Consider the following 14,349-nt stretch of genomic DNA (forward strand, 5'->3'; position numbering starts at 1 on the left):
TGATTGTTTAGTTCATATGTGCTTCTCTTTGAGCTTGTCTTAATTATGACTTGTTCAACACAGATATGAATCAACATCTTTGTGTTCCTAGCTAAATGCATATGATAGTCACTAAAATCACCCAAACAGCAGCTTTGACTTACCGTTGGAATGTAGTAAGTGCTACTTGTTTGGGTAGTTTTGCTGACCTTTTACGACCAAGGAGCATATCGGTGGACTCATTTTTAGTTTGAATCCAATTCAGATCACCTCAAATGGAGCCACTGATGATTGTTTAGTTCATAAGTGCTTCTCTTTGGGGTATTCTTAATTTTGACTTCTTCAACACAGATATGAATCAACTTATTTTTGTGTGCCTAACTAATTCATACGTTTGTCACTCAAATCACCCTAACAAATGAACTGACTTTAGTTGTGAAAGCAGTAAGTGCTACTTGTTGGGGTAGTTTTAGTTGACCTTTAAGACAAATGAATATCTGGATGAATTTATTAGCAAATACATTCTATACTATGAGCAACTGGCTGAATAATGTAGTTTTATGTTTTTGTTCACATCAGTATTTCCTGCCAAGCTAAATCAGCTCATCAAGAACACTTACTGCTGTCTGATTGACCACTTCTACTAATGGTATGCATGAATTCAAGAAGATGGGCATCATCAAGTACAACTGGAGCTATTGTCCATCACCTTTTTCCAGACAATTGATACTGAAAAGAAGGCGGAGTTAGGTGGAAATGGCTGGACTCTGTATTTAAGATGGGCAAATATAGGCCAGGAACAGCATATCTTCTGCTATTAGGACACATGGCAGAAGTTCCCTGAGAGATACAGTACATCTGATGACAGAGGCTCTCCACAAGAAAGAAAATTTCTCTTTGCATGTTTTTGATATTAGCACAACTACAGCACTAACCTGTGTTTTCTCTCTGTAGGTGCTATTTGTCTTTGTAGGCGTACTTGAAATGTGCTGCAAACTGAACCTGAAAACCGATGTAGTTGGAATCAAATTCAGATCACCTCAAATGGAGCCACTGATGATTGTTTAGTTCATAAGTGCTTCTCTTTGGGGTTGTCTTAATTATGACTTGTTCAACACAGATATGAATCAACATCTTTGTGTTCCTAGCTAAATGCATATGATAGTCACTAAAATCACCCAAACAGCAGCATTGACTTACCGTTTGAATGTAGTAAGTGCTACTTGTTGGGGTAGTTTTGCTGACCTTCTACAACCAAGGAGCATATTGGTGGACTCATTTTTAGTTGGAATCAAATTCAGATCACCTCAAATGGAGCTACTGATGATTGTTTAGTTCATAAGTGCTTCTCTTTGGGGTTGTCTTAATTATGACTTGTTCAACACAGATATGAATCAACATCTTTGTGTTCCTAGCTAAATGCATATGATAGTCACTAAAATCACCCAAACAGCAGCATTGACTTACCGTTTGAATGTAGTAAGTGCTACTTGTTGGGGTAGTTTTGCTGACCTTTTAAGTCCAAGGGGCATATGGGTGGACTCATTGAGAACCATTTTATACATAACTGTCTTAAGAATGTTATTTTATTTTCATATATGTCATCTGTATTCCCCTGACTTTAGTACTAACTTGTCTCTAGAATTCAGTAAGTGCTACTTGTTGGGGCAGTGTTGTATGACAATTTCTACAGACTGTAGCGGAAAACACATGTAGTTTGAATCCAATTCAGATCACGCCAAATGGAGCTACTGATGATTGTTTAGTTCATAAGTGCTTCTCTTTGGGGTTGTCTTAATTATGACTTGTTCAACACAGATATGAATCAACATATTTGTGTTCCTAGCTAAATGCATATGATAGTCACTAAAATCACCCAAACAGCAGCATTGACTTACCGTTGGAATGTAGTAAGTGCTACTTGTTGGGGTAGTTTTGCTGACCTTTTACGACCAAGGAGCATATCGGTGGACTCAGTTTTAGTTTGAATCCAATTCAGATCACCTCAAATGGAGCCACTGATGATTGTTTAGTTCATAAGTGCTTCTCTTTGGGGTATTCTTAATTTTGACTTCTTCAACACAGATATGAATCAACTTATTTTTGTGTGCCCTACTAATTCATACGTTTGTCACTCAAATCACCCTAACAAATGAACTGACTTTAGTTGTGAAAGCAGTAAGTGCTACTTGTTGGGGTAGTTTTAGTTGACCTTTAAGACAAATTAATATCTGGATGAATTTATTAGCAAATACATTCTATACTATGAGCAACTGGCTGAATAATGTAGTTTTATGTTTTTGTTCACATCAGTATTTCCTGCCAAGCTAAATCAGCTCATCAAGAACACTTACTGCTGTCTGATTGACCACTTCTACTAATGGTATGCATGAATTCAAGAAGATGGGCATCATCAAGTACAACTGGAGCTATTGTCCATCACCTTTTTCCAGACCATTGATACTGAAAAGAAGGCGGAGTTAGGTGGAAATGGCTGGACTCTGTATTTAAGATGGGCAAATATATGCCAGACACAGCTTATCTTCTGCTATTAGGACACATGGCAGAAGTTCCTTGAGAGATACAGTACATCTGGTGACAGAGGCTCTCCACAAGAAAGAAGATTTCTCTTTGCATGTTTTTGATATTAGCACAACTAAAGCACTAACCTGTGTTTTCTCTCTGTAGGTGCTATTTGTCTTTGTAGGCGTACTTGAAATGTGCTGCAAACTGAACCTGAAAACCGATGTAGTTGGAATCAAATTCAGATCACGCCAAATGGAGCTACTGATGATTGTTTAGTTCATAAGTGCTTCTCTTTGGGGTTGCCTTAATTATGACTTGTTCAACACAGATATGAATCAACATCTTTGTGTAGCTAAAATCACCCAAACAGCAGCATTGACTTACCGTTGGAATGTAGTAAGTGCTACTTGTTGGGGTAGTTTTGCTGACCTTTTACGACCAAGGAGCATATCGGTGGACTCATTTTTAGTTTGAATCCAATTCAGATCACCTCAAATGGAGCCACTGATGATTGTTTAGTTCATAAGTGCTTCTCTTTGGGGTTGTCTTAATTATGATGTGTTCAACACAGATATGAATCAACATCTTTGTGTTCCTAGCTAAATGCATATGATAGTCACTAAAATCACCCAAACAGCAGCATTGACTTACCGTTTGAATGTAGTAAGTGCTACTTGTTGGGGTAGTTTTGCTGACCTTTTACAACCAAGGAGCATATTGGTGGACTCATTTTTAGTTGGAATCAAATTCAGATCACCTCAAATGGAGCTACTGATGATCGTTTAGTTCATAAGTGCTTCTCTTTGGGGTTGTCTTAATTATGACTTGTTCAACACAGATATGAATCAACATCTTTGTGTTCCTAGCTAAATGCATATGATAGTCACTAAAATCACCCAAACAGCAGCATTGACTTACCGTTTGAATGTAGTAAGTGCTACTTGTTGGGGTAGTTTTGCTGACCTTTTAAGTCCAAGGGGCATATGGGTGGACTCATTGAGAACCATTTTATACATAACTGTCTTAAGAATGTTATTTTATTTTCATATATGTCATCTGTATTCCCCTGACTTTAGTACTAACTTGTCTCTAGAATTCAGTAAGTGCTACTTGTTGGGGCAGTGTTGTATGACAATTTCTACAGACTGTAGCGGAAAACACATGTAGTTTGAATCCAATTCAGATCACGCCAAATGGAGCTACTGATGATTGTTTAGTTCATAAGTGCTTCTCTTTGGGGTTGTCTTAATTATGACTTGTTCAACACAGATATGAATCAACATATTTGTGTTCCTAGCTAAATGCATATGATAGTCACTAAAATCACCCAAACAGCAGCATTGACTTACCGTTGGAATGTAGTAAGTGCTACTTGTTGGGGTAGTTTTGCTGACCTTTTATGACCAAGGAGCATATCGGTGGACTCATTTTTAGTTTGAATCCAATTCAGATCACCTCAAATGGAGCCACTGATGATTGTTTAGTTCATAAGTGCTTCTCTTTGGGGTATTCTTAATTTTGACTTCTTCAACACAGATATGAATCAACTTATTTTTGTGTGCCTAACTAATTCATACGTTTGTCACTCAAATCACCCTAACAAATGAACTGACTTTAGTTGTGAAAGCAGTAAGTGCTACTTGTTGGGGTAGTTTTAGTTGACCTTTAAGACAAATTAATATCTGGATGAATTTATTAGCAAATACATTCTATACTATGAGAAACTGGCTGAATAATGTAGTTTTATGTTTTTCTTCACATCAGTATTTCCTGCCAAGCTAAATCAGCTCATCAAGAACACTTACTGCTGTCTGATTGACCACTTCTACTAATGGTATGCATGAATTCAAGAAGATGGGCATCATCAAGTACAACTGGAGCTATTGTCCATCACCTTTTTTCAGACCATTGATACTGAAAAGAAGGCGGAGTTAGGTGGAAATGGCTGGACTCTGTATTTAAGATTGTCAAATATATGCCAGGAACAGCCTATCTTCTGCTATTAGGACACATGGCAGAAGTTCCTTGAGAGATACAGTACATCTGGTGACAGAGGCTCTCCACAAGAAAGAAGATTTCTCTTTGCATGTTTTTGATATTAGCACAACTACAGCACTAACCTGTGTTTTCTCTCTGTAGGTGCTATTTGTCTTTGTAGGCGTACTTGAAATGTGCTGCAAACTGAACCTGAAAACCGATGTAGTTGGAATCAAATTCAGATCACCTCAAATGGAGCCACTGATGATTGTTTAGTTCATAAGTGCTTCTCTTTGGGGTTGTCTTAATTATGACTTGTTCAACACAGATATGAATCAACATCTTTGTGTTCCTAGCTAAATGCATATGATAGTCACTAAAATCACCCAAACAGCAGCATTGACTTACCGTTGGAATGTAGTAAGTGCTACTTGTTGGGGTAGTTTTGCTGACCTTTTACGACCAAGGAGCATATCGGTGGACTCATTTTTAGTTGGAATCAAATTCAGATCACCTCAAATGGAGCCACTGATGATTGTTTAGTTCATAAGTGCTTCTCTTTGGGGTTGTCTTAATTATGACGTGTTCAACACAGATATGAATCAACATCTTTGTGTTCCTAGCTAAATGCATATGATAGTCACTAAAATCACCCAAACAGCAGCATTGACTTACCGTTTGAATGTAGTAAGTGCTACTTGTTGGGGTAGTTTTGCTGACATTTTAAGTCCAAGGGACATATGAGTGGACTCATTGAGAACCATTTTATACATAACTGTCTTAAGAATGTTATTTTATTTTCATATATGTCATCTGTATTCCCCTGACTTTAGTACTAACTTGTCTCTAGAATTCAGTAAGTGCTACTTGTTGGGGCAGTGTTGTATGACAATTTCTACAGACTGTAGCGGAAAACACATGTAGTTTGAATCCAATTCAGATCACGCCAAATGGAGCTACTGATGATTGTTTAGTTCATAAGTGCTTCTCTTTGGGGTTGTCTTAATTATGACTTGTTCAACACAGATATGAATCAACATCTTTGTGTTCCTAGCTAAATGCATATGATAGTCACTAAAATCACCCAAACAGCAGCTTTGACTTACCGTTGGAATGTAGTAAGTGCTACTTGTTGGGGTAGTTTTGCTGACCTTTTACGACCAAGGAGCATATCGGTGGACTCATTTTTAGTTTGAATCCAATTCAGATCACCTCAAATGGAGCCACTGATGATTGTTTAGTTCATAAGTGCTTCTCTTTGGGGTATTCTTAATTTTGACTTCTTCAACACAGATATGAATCAACTTATTTTTGTGTGCCTAACTAATTCATACGTTTGTCACTCAAATCACCCTAACAAATGAACTGACTTTAGTTGTGAAGGCAGTAAGTGCTACTTGTTGGGGTAGTTTTAGTTGACCTTGAAGACAAATTAATATCTGGATGAATTTATTAGCAAATACATTCTATACTATGAGCAACTGGCTGAATAATGTAGTTTTATGTTTTTGTTCACATCAGTATTTCCTGCCAAGCTAAATCAGCTCATCAAGAACACTTACTGCTGTCTGATTGACCACTTCTACTAATGGTATGCATGAATTCAAGAAGATGGGCATCATCAAGTACAACTGGAGCTATTGTCCATCACCTTTTTCCAGACCATTGATACTGAAAAGAAGGCGGAGTTAGGTGGAAATGGCTGGACTCTGTATTTAAGATGGGCAAATATATGCCAGACACAGCTTATCTTCTGCTATTAGGACACATGGCAGAAGTTCCTTGAGAGATACAGTACATCTGGTGACAGAGGCTCTCCACAAGAAAGAAGATTTCTCTTTGCATGTTTTTGATATTAGCACAACTAAAGCACTAACCTGTGTTTTCTCTCTGTAGGTGCTATTTGTCTTTGTAGGCGTACTTGAAATGTGCTGCAAACTGAACCTGAAAACCGATGTAGTTGGAATCAAATTCAGATCACGCCAAATGGAGCTACTGATGATTGTTTAGTTCATAAGTGCTTCTCTTTGGGGTTGCCTTAATTATGACTTGTTCAACACAGATATGAATCAACATCTTTGTGTAGCTAAAATCACCCAAACAGCAGCATTGACTTACCGTTGGAATGTAGTAAGTGCTACTTGTTGGGGTAGTTTTGCTGACCTTTTACGACCAAGGAGCATATCGGTGGACTCATTTTTAGTTGGAATCAAATTCAGATCACCTCAAATGGAGCCACTGATGATTGTTTAGTTCATAAGTGCTTCTCTTTGGGGTTGTCTTAATTATGATGTGTTCAACACAGATATGAATCAACATCTTTGTGTTCCTAGCTAAATGCATATGATAGTCACTAAAATCACCCAAACAGCAGCATTGACTTACCTGTTGAATGCAGTAAGTGCTACTTGTTGGGGTAGTTTTGCTGACCTTTTAAGTCCAAGGGGCATATGGGTGGACTCATTGAGAACCATTTTATACATAACTGTCTTAAGAATGTTCTTTTATTTTCATATATGTCATCTGTATTCCCCTGACTTTAGTACTAACTTGTCTCTAGAATTCAGTAAGTGCTACTTGTTGGGGCAGTGTTGTATGACAATTTCTACAGACTGTAGCGGAAAACACATGTAGTTTGAATCCAATTCAGATCACGCCAAATGGAGCTACTGATGATTGTTTAGTTCATAAGTGCTTCTCTTTGAGCTTGTCTTAATTATGACTTGTTCAACACAGATATGAATCAACATCTTTGTGTTCCTAGCTAAATGCATATGATAGTCACTAAAATCACCCAAACAGCAGCTTTGACTTACCGTTGGAATGTAGTAAGTGCTACTTGTTGGGGTAGTTTTGCTGACCTTTTACGACCAAGGAGCATATCGGTGGACTCATTTTTAGTTTGAATCCAATTCAGATCACCTCAAATGGAGCCACTGATGATTGTTTAGTTCATAGGTGCTTCTCTTTGGGGTATTCTTAATTTTGACTTCTTCAACACAGATATGAATCAACTTATTTTTGTGTGCCTAACTAATTCATACGTTTGTCACTCAAATCACCCTAACAAATGAACTGACTTTAGTTGTGAAGGCAGTAAGTGCTACTTGTTGGGGTAGTTTTAGTTGACCTTGAAGACAAATTAATATCTGGATGAATTTATTAGCAAATACATTCTATACTATGAGCAACTGGCTGAATAATGTAGTTTTATGTTTTTGTTCACATCAGTATTTCCTGCCAAGCTAAATCAGCTCATCAAGAACACTTACTGCTGTCTGATTGACCACTTCTACTAATGGTATGCATGAATTCAAGAAGATGGGCATCATCAAGTACAACTGGAGCTATTGTCCATCACCTTTTTCCAGACCATTGATACTGAAAAGAAGGCGGAGTTAGGTGGAAATGGCTGGACTCTGTATTTAAGATGGGTAAATATATGCCAGGAACAGCATATCTTCTGCTATTAGGACACATGGCAGAAGTTCCCTGAGAGATACAGTACATCTGGTGACAGAGGCTCTCCACAAGAAAGAAGATTTCTCTTTGCATGTTTTTGATATTAGCACAACTACAGCACTAACCTGTGTTTTCTCTCTGTAGGTGCTATTTGTCTTTGTAGGCGTACTTGAAATGTGCTGCAAACTGAACCTGAAAACCGATGTAGTTGGAATCAAATTCAGATCACCTCAAATGGAGCCACTGATGATTGTTTAGTTCATAAGTGCTTCTCTTTGGGGTTGTCTTAATTATGACTTGTTCAACACAGATATGAATCAACATCTTTGTGTTCCTAGCTAAATGCATATGATAGTCACTAAAATCACCCAAACAGCAGCATTGACTTACCGTTTGAATGTAGTAAGTGCTACTTGTTGGGGTAGTTTTGCTGACCTTTTACGACCAAGGAGCATATCGGTGGACTCATTTTTAGTTGGAATCAAATTCAGATCTCCTCAAATGGAGCCACTGATGATTGTTTAGTTCATAAGTGCTTCTCTTTGGGGTTGTCTTAATTATGACTTGTTCAACACAGATATGAATCAACATCTTTGTGTTCCTAGCTAAATGCATATGATAGTCACTAAAATCACCCAAACAGCAGCATTGACTTACCGTTTGAATGTAGTAAGTGCTACTTGTTGGGGTAGTTTTGCTGACCTTTTACAACCAAGGAGCATATTGGTGGACTCATTTTTAGTTGGAATCAAATTCAGATCACCTCAAATGGAGCTACTGATGATCGTTTAGTTCATAAGTGCTTCTCTTTGGGGTTGTCTTAATTATGACTTGTTCAACACAGATATGAATCAACATCTTTGTGTTCCTAGCTAAATGCATATGATAGTCACTAAAATCACCCAAACAGCAGCATTGACTTACCGTTTGAATGTAGTAAGTGCTACTTGTTGGGGTAGTTTTGCTGACCTTTTAAGTCCAAGGGGCATATGGGTGGACTCATTGAGAACCATTTTATACATAACTGTCTTAAGAATGTTATTTTATTTTTATATATGTCATCTGTATTCCCCTGACTTTAGTACTAACTTGTCTCTAGAATTCAGTAAGTGCTACTTGTTGGGGCAGTGTTGTATGACAATTTCTACAGACTGTAGCGGAAAACACATGTAGTTTGAATCCAATTCAGATCACGCCAAATGGAGCTACTGATGATTGTTTAGTTCATAAGTGCTTCTCTTTGGGGTTGTCTTAATTATGACTTGTTCAACACAGATATGAATCAACATCTTTGTGTTCCTAGCTAAATGCATATGATAGTCACTAAAATCACCCAAACAGCAGCTTTGACTTACCGTTGGAATGTAGTAAGTGCTACTTGTTGGGGTAGTTTTGCTGACCTTTTACGACCAAGGAGCATATCGGTGGACTCATTTTTAGTTGGAATCAAATTCAGATCACCTCAAATGGAGCCACTGATGATTGTTTAGTTCATAAGTGCTTCTCTTTGGGGTATTCTTAATTTTGACTTCTTCAACACAGATATGAATCAACTTATTTTTGTGTGCCTAACTAATTCATACGTTTGTCACTCAAATCACCCTAACAAATGAACTGACTTTAGTTGTGAAAGCAGTAAGTGCTACTTGTGGGGGTAGTTTTAGTTGACCTTTAAGACAAATTAATATCTGGATGAATTTATTAGCAAATACATTCTATGCTATGAGCAACTGGCTGAATAATGTAGTTTTATGTTTTTGTTCACATCAGTATTTCCTGCCAAGCTAAATCAGCTCATCAAGAACACTTACTGCTGTCTGATTGACCACTTCTACTAATGGTATGCATGAATTCAAGAAGATGGGCATCATCAAGTACAACTGGAGCTATTGTCCATCACCTTTTTTCAGACCATTGATACTGAAAAGAAGGCGGAGTTAGGTGGAAATGGCTGGACTCTGTATTTAAGATTGTCAAATATATGCCAGGAACAGCATATCTTCTGCTATTAGGACACATGGCAGAAGTTCCTTGAGAGATACAGTACATCTGGTGAGAGAGGCTCTCCACAAGAAAGAAGATTTCTCTTTGCATGTTTTTGATATTAGCACAACTACAGCACTAACCTGTGTTTTCTCTCTGTAGGTGCTATTTGTCTTTGTAGGCGTACTTGAAATGTGCTGCAAACTGAACCTGAAAACCGATGTAGTTGGAATCAAATTCAGATCACCTCAAATGGAGCCACTGATGATTGTTTAGTTCATAAGTGCTTCTCTTTGGGGTTGTCTTAATTATGACTTGTTCAACACAGATATGAATCAACATCTTTGTGTTCCTAGCTAAATGCATATGATAGTCACTAAAATCACCCAAACAGCAGCATTGACTTACCGTTTGAATGTAGTAAGTGCTACTTGTTGGGGTAGTTTTGCTGACCTTTTACGACCAAGGAGCATATCGGTGGACTCATTTTTAGTTGGAATCAAATTCAGATCACCTCAAATGGAGCCACTGATGATTGTTTAGTTCATAGGTGCTTCTCTTTGGGGTATTCTTAATTTTGACTTCTTCAACACAGATATGAATCAACTTATTTTTGTGTGCCTAACTAATTCATACGTTTGTCACTCAAATCACCCTAACAAATGAACTGACTTTAGTTGTGAAGGCAGTAAGTGCTACTTGTTGGGGTAGTTTTAGTTGACCTTGAAGACAAATTAATATCTGGATGAATTTATTAGCAAATACATTCTATACTATGAGCAACTGGCTGAATAATGTAGTTTTATGTTTTTGTTCACATCAGTATTTCCTGCCAAGCTAAATCAGCTCATCAAGAACACTTACTGCTGTCTGATTGACCACTTCTACTAATGGTATGCATGAATTCAAGAAGATGGGCATCATCAAGTACAACTGGAGCTATTGTCCATCACCTTTTTCCAGACCATTGATACTGAAAAGAAGGCGGAGTTAGGTGGAAATGGCTGGACTCTGTATTTAAGATGGGTAAATATATGCCAGGAACAGCATATCTTCTGCTATTAGGACACATGGCAGAAGTTCCCTGAGAGATACAGTACATCTGGTGACAGAGGCTCTCCACAAGAAAGAAGATTTCTCTTTGCATGTTTTTGATATTAGCACAACTACAGCACTAACCTGTGTTTTCTCTCTGTAGGTGCTATTTGTCTTTGTAGGCGTACTTGAAATGTGCTGCAAACTGAACCTGAAAACCGATGTAGTTGGAATCAAATTCAGATCACCTCAAATGGAGCCACTGATGATTGTTTAGTTCATAAGTGCTTCTCTTTGGGGTTGTCTTAATTATGACTTGTTCAACACAGATATGAATCAACATCTTTGTGTTCCTAGCTAAATGCATATGATAGTCACTAAAATCACCCAAACAGCAGCATTGACTTACCGTTTGAATGTAGTAAGTGCTACTTGTTGGGGTAGTTTTGCTGACCTTTTACGACCAAGGAGCATATCGGTGGACTCATTTTTAGTTGGAATCAAATTCAGATCTCCTCAAATGGAGCCACTGATGATTGTTTAGTTCATAAGTGCTTCTCTTTGGGGTTGTCTTAATTATGACTTGTTCAACACAGATATGAATCAACATCTTTGTGTTCCTAGCTAAATGCATATGATAGTCACTAAAATCACCCAAACAGCAGCATTGACTTACCGTTTGAATGTAGTAAGTGCTACTTGTTGGGGTAGTTTTGCTGACCTTTTACAACCAAGGAGCATATTGGTGGACTCATTTTTAGTTGGAATCAAATTCAGATCACCTCAAATGGAGCTACTGATGATCGTTTAGTTCATAAGTGCTTCTCTTTGGGGTTGTCTTAATTATGACTTGTTCAACACAGATATGAATCAACATCTTTGTGTTCCTAGCTAAATGCATATGATAGTCACTAAAATCACCCAAACAGCAGCATTGACTTACCGTTTGAATGTAGTAAGTGCTACTTGTTGGGGTAGTTTTGCTGACCTTTTAAGTCCAAGGGGCATATGGGTGGACTCATTGAGAACCATTTTATACATAACTGTCTTAAGAATGTTATTTTATTTTTATATATGTCATCTGTATTCCCCTGACTTTAGTACTAACTTGTCTCTAGAATTCAGTAAGTGCTACTTGTTGGGGCAGTGTTGTATGACAATTTCTACAGACTGTAGCGGAAAACACATGTAGTTTGAATCCAATTCAGATCACGCCAAATGGAGCTACTGATGATTGTTTAGTTCATAAGTGCTTCTCTTTGGGGTTGTCTTAATTATGACTTGTTCAACACAGATATGAATCAACATCTTTGTGTTCCTAGCTAAATGCATATGATAGTCACTAAAATCACCCAAACAGCAGCTTTGACTTACCGTTGGAATGTAGTAAGTGCTACTTGTTGGGGTAGTTTTGCTGACCTTTTACGACCAAGGAGCATATCGGTGGACTCATTTTTAGTTTGAATCCAATTCAGATCACCTCAAATGGAGCCACTGATGATTGTTTAGTTCATAAGTGCTTCTCTTTGGGGTATTCTTAATTTTGACTTCTTCAACACAGATATGAATCAACTTATTTTTGTGTGCCTAACTAATTCATACGTTTGTCACTCAAATCACCCTAACAAATGAACTGACTTTAGTTGTGAAAGCAGTAAGTGCTACTTGTGGGGGTAGTTTTAGTTGACCTTTAAGACAAATTAATATCTGGATGAATTTATTAGCAAATACATTCTATGCTATGAGCAACTGGCTGAATAATGTAGTTTTATGTTTTTGTTCACATCAGTATTTCCTGCCAAGCTAAATCAGCTCATCAAGAACACTTACTGCTGTCTGATTGACCACTTCTACTAATGGTATGCATGAATTCAAGAAGATGGGCATCATCAAGTACAACTGGAGCTATTGTCCATCACCTTTTTTCAGACCATTGATACTGAAAAGAAGGCGGAGTTAGGTGGAAATGGCTGGACTCTGTATTTAAGATTGTCAAATATATGCCAGGAACAGCATATCTTCTGCTATTAGGACACATGGCAGAAGTTCCTTGAGAGATACAGTACATCTGGTGAGAGAGGCTCTCCACAAGAAAGAAGATTTCTCTTTGCATGTTTTTGATATTAGCACAACTACAGCACTAACCTGTGTTTTCTCTCTGTAGGTGCTATTTGTCTTTGTAGGCGTACTTGAAATGTGCTGCAAACTGAACCTGAAAACCGATGTAGTTGGAATCAAATTCAGATCACCTCAAATGGAGCCACTGATGATTGTTTAGTTCATAAGTGCTTCTCTTTGGGGTTGTCTTAATTATGACTTGTTCAACACAGATATGAATCAACATCTTTGTGTTCCTAGCTAAATGCATATGATAGTCACTAAAATCACCCAAACAGCAGCATTGACTTACCGTTTGAATGTAGTAAGTGCTACTTGTTGGGGTAGTTTTGCTGACCTTTTACGACCAAGGAGCATATCGGTGGACTCATTTTTAGTTGGAATCAAATTCAGATCACCTCAAATGGAGCCACTGATGATTGTTTAGTTCATAAGTGCTTCTCTTTGGGGTTGTCTTAATTATGACTTGTTCAACACAGATATGAATCAACATCTTTGTGTTCCTAGCTAAATGCATATGATAGTCACTAAAATCACCCAAACAGCAGCATTGACTTACCGTTGGAATGTAGTAAGTGCTACTTGTTGGGGTAGTTTTGCTGACCTTTTACGACCAAGGAGCATATCGGTGGACTCATTTTTAGTTTGAATCCAATTCAGATCACCTCAAATGGAGCCACTGATTATTGTTTAGTTCATAAGTGCTTCTCTTTGGGGTTGTCTTAATTATGACTTGTTCAACACAGATATGAATCAACATCTTTGTGTTCCTAGCTAAATGCATATGATAGTCACTAAAATCACCCAAACAGCAGCATTGACTTACCGTTTGAATGTAGTAAGTGCTACTTGTTGGGGTAGTTTTGCTGACCTTTTACAACCAAGGAGCATATTGGTGGACTCATTTTTAGTTGGAATCAAATTCAGATCACCTCAAATGGAGCCACTGATGATTGTTTAGTTCATAAGTGCTTCTCTTTGGGGTATTCTTAATTTTGACTTCTTCAACACAGATATGAATCAACTTATTTTTGTGTGCCTAACTAATTCATACGTTTGTCACTCAAATCACCCTAACAAATGAACTGACTTTAGTTGTGAAAGCAGTAAGTGCTACTTGTTGGGGTAGTTTTAGTTGACCTTTAAGACAAATTAATATCTGGATGAATTTATTAGCAAATACATTCTATACTATGAGCAACTGGCTGAATAATGTAGTTTTATGTTTTTCTTCACATCAGTATTTCCTGCCAAGCTAAATCAGCTCAT

This window comes from Ammodytes marinus (assembly GCF_949987685.1).
Source record: "Ammodytes marinus genome assembly, chromosome: 11".
Lineage (NCBI taxonomy): Eukaryota > Metazoa > Chordata > Actinopteri > Uranoscopiformes > Ammodytidae > Ammodytes > Ammodytes marinus.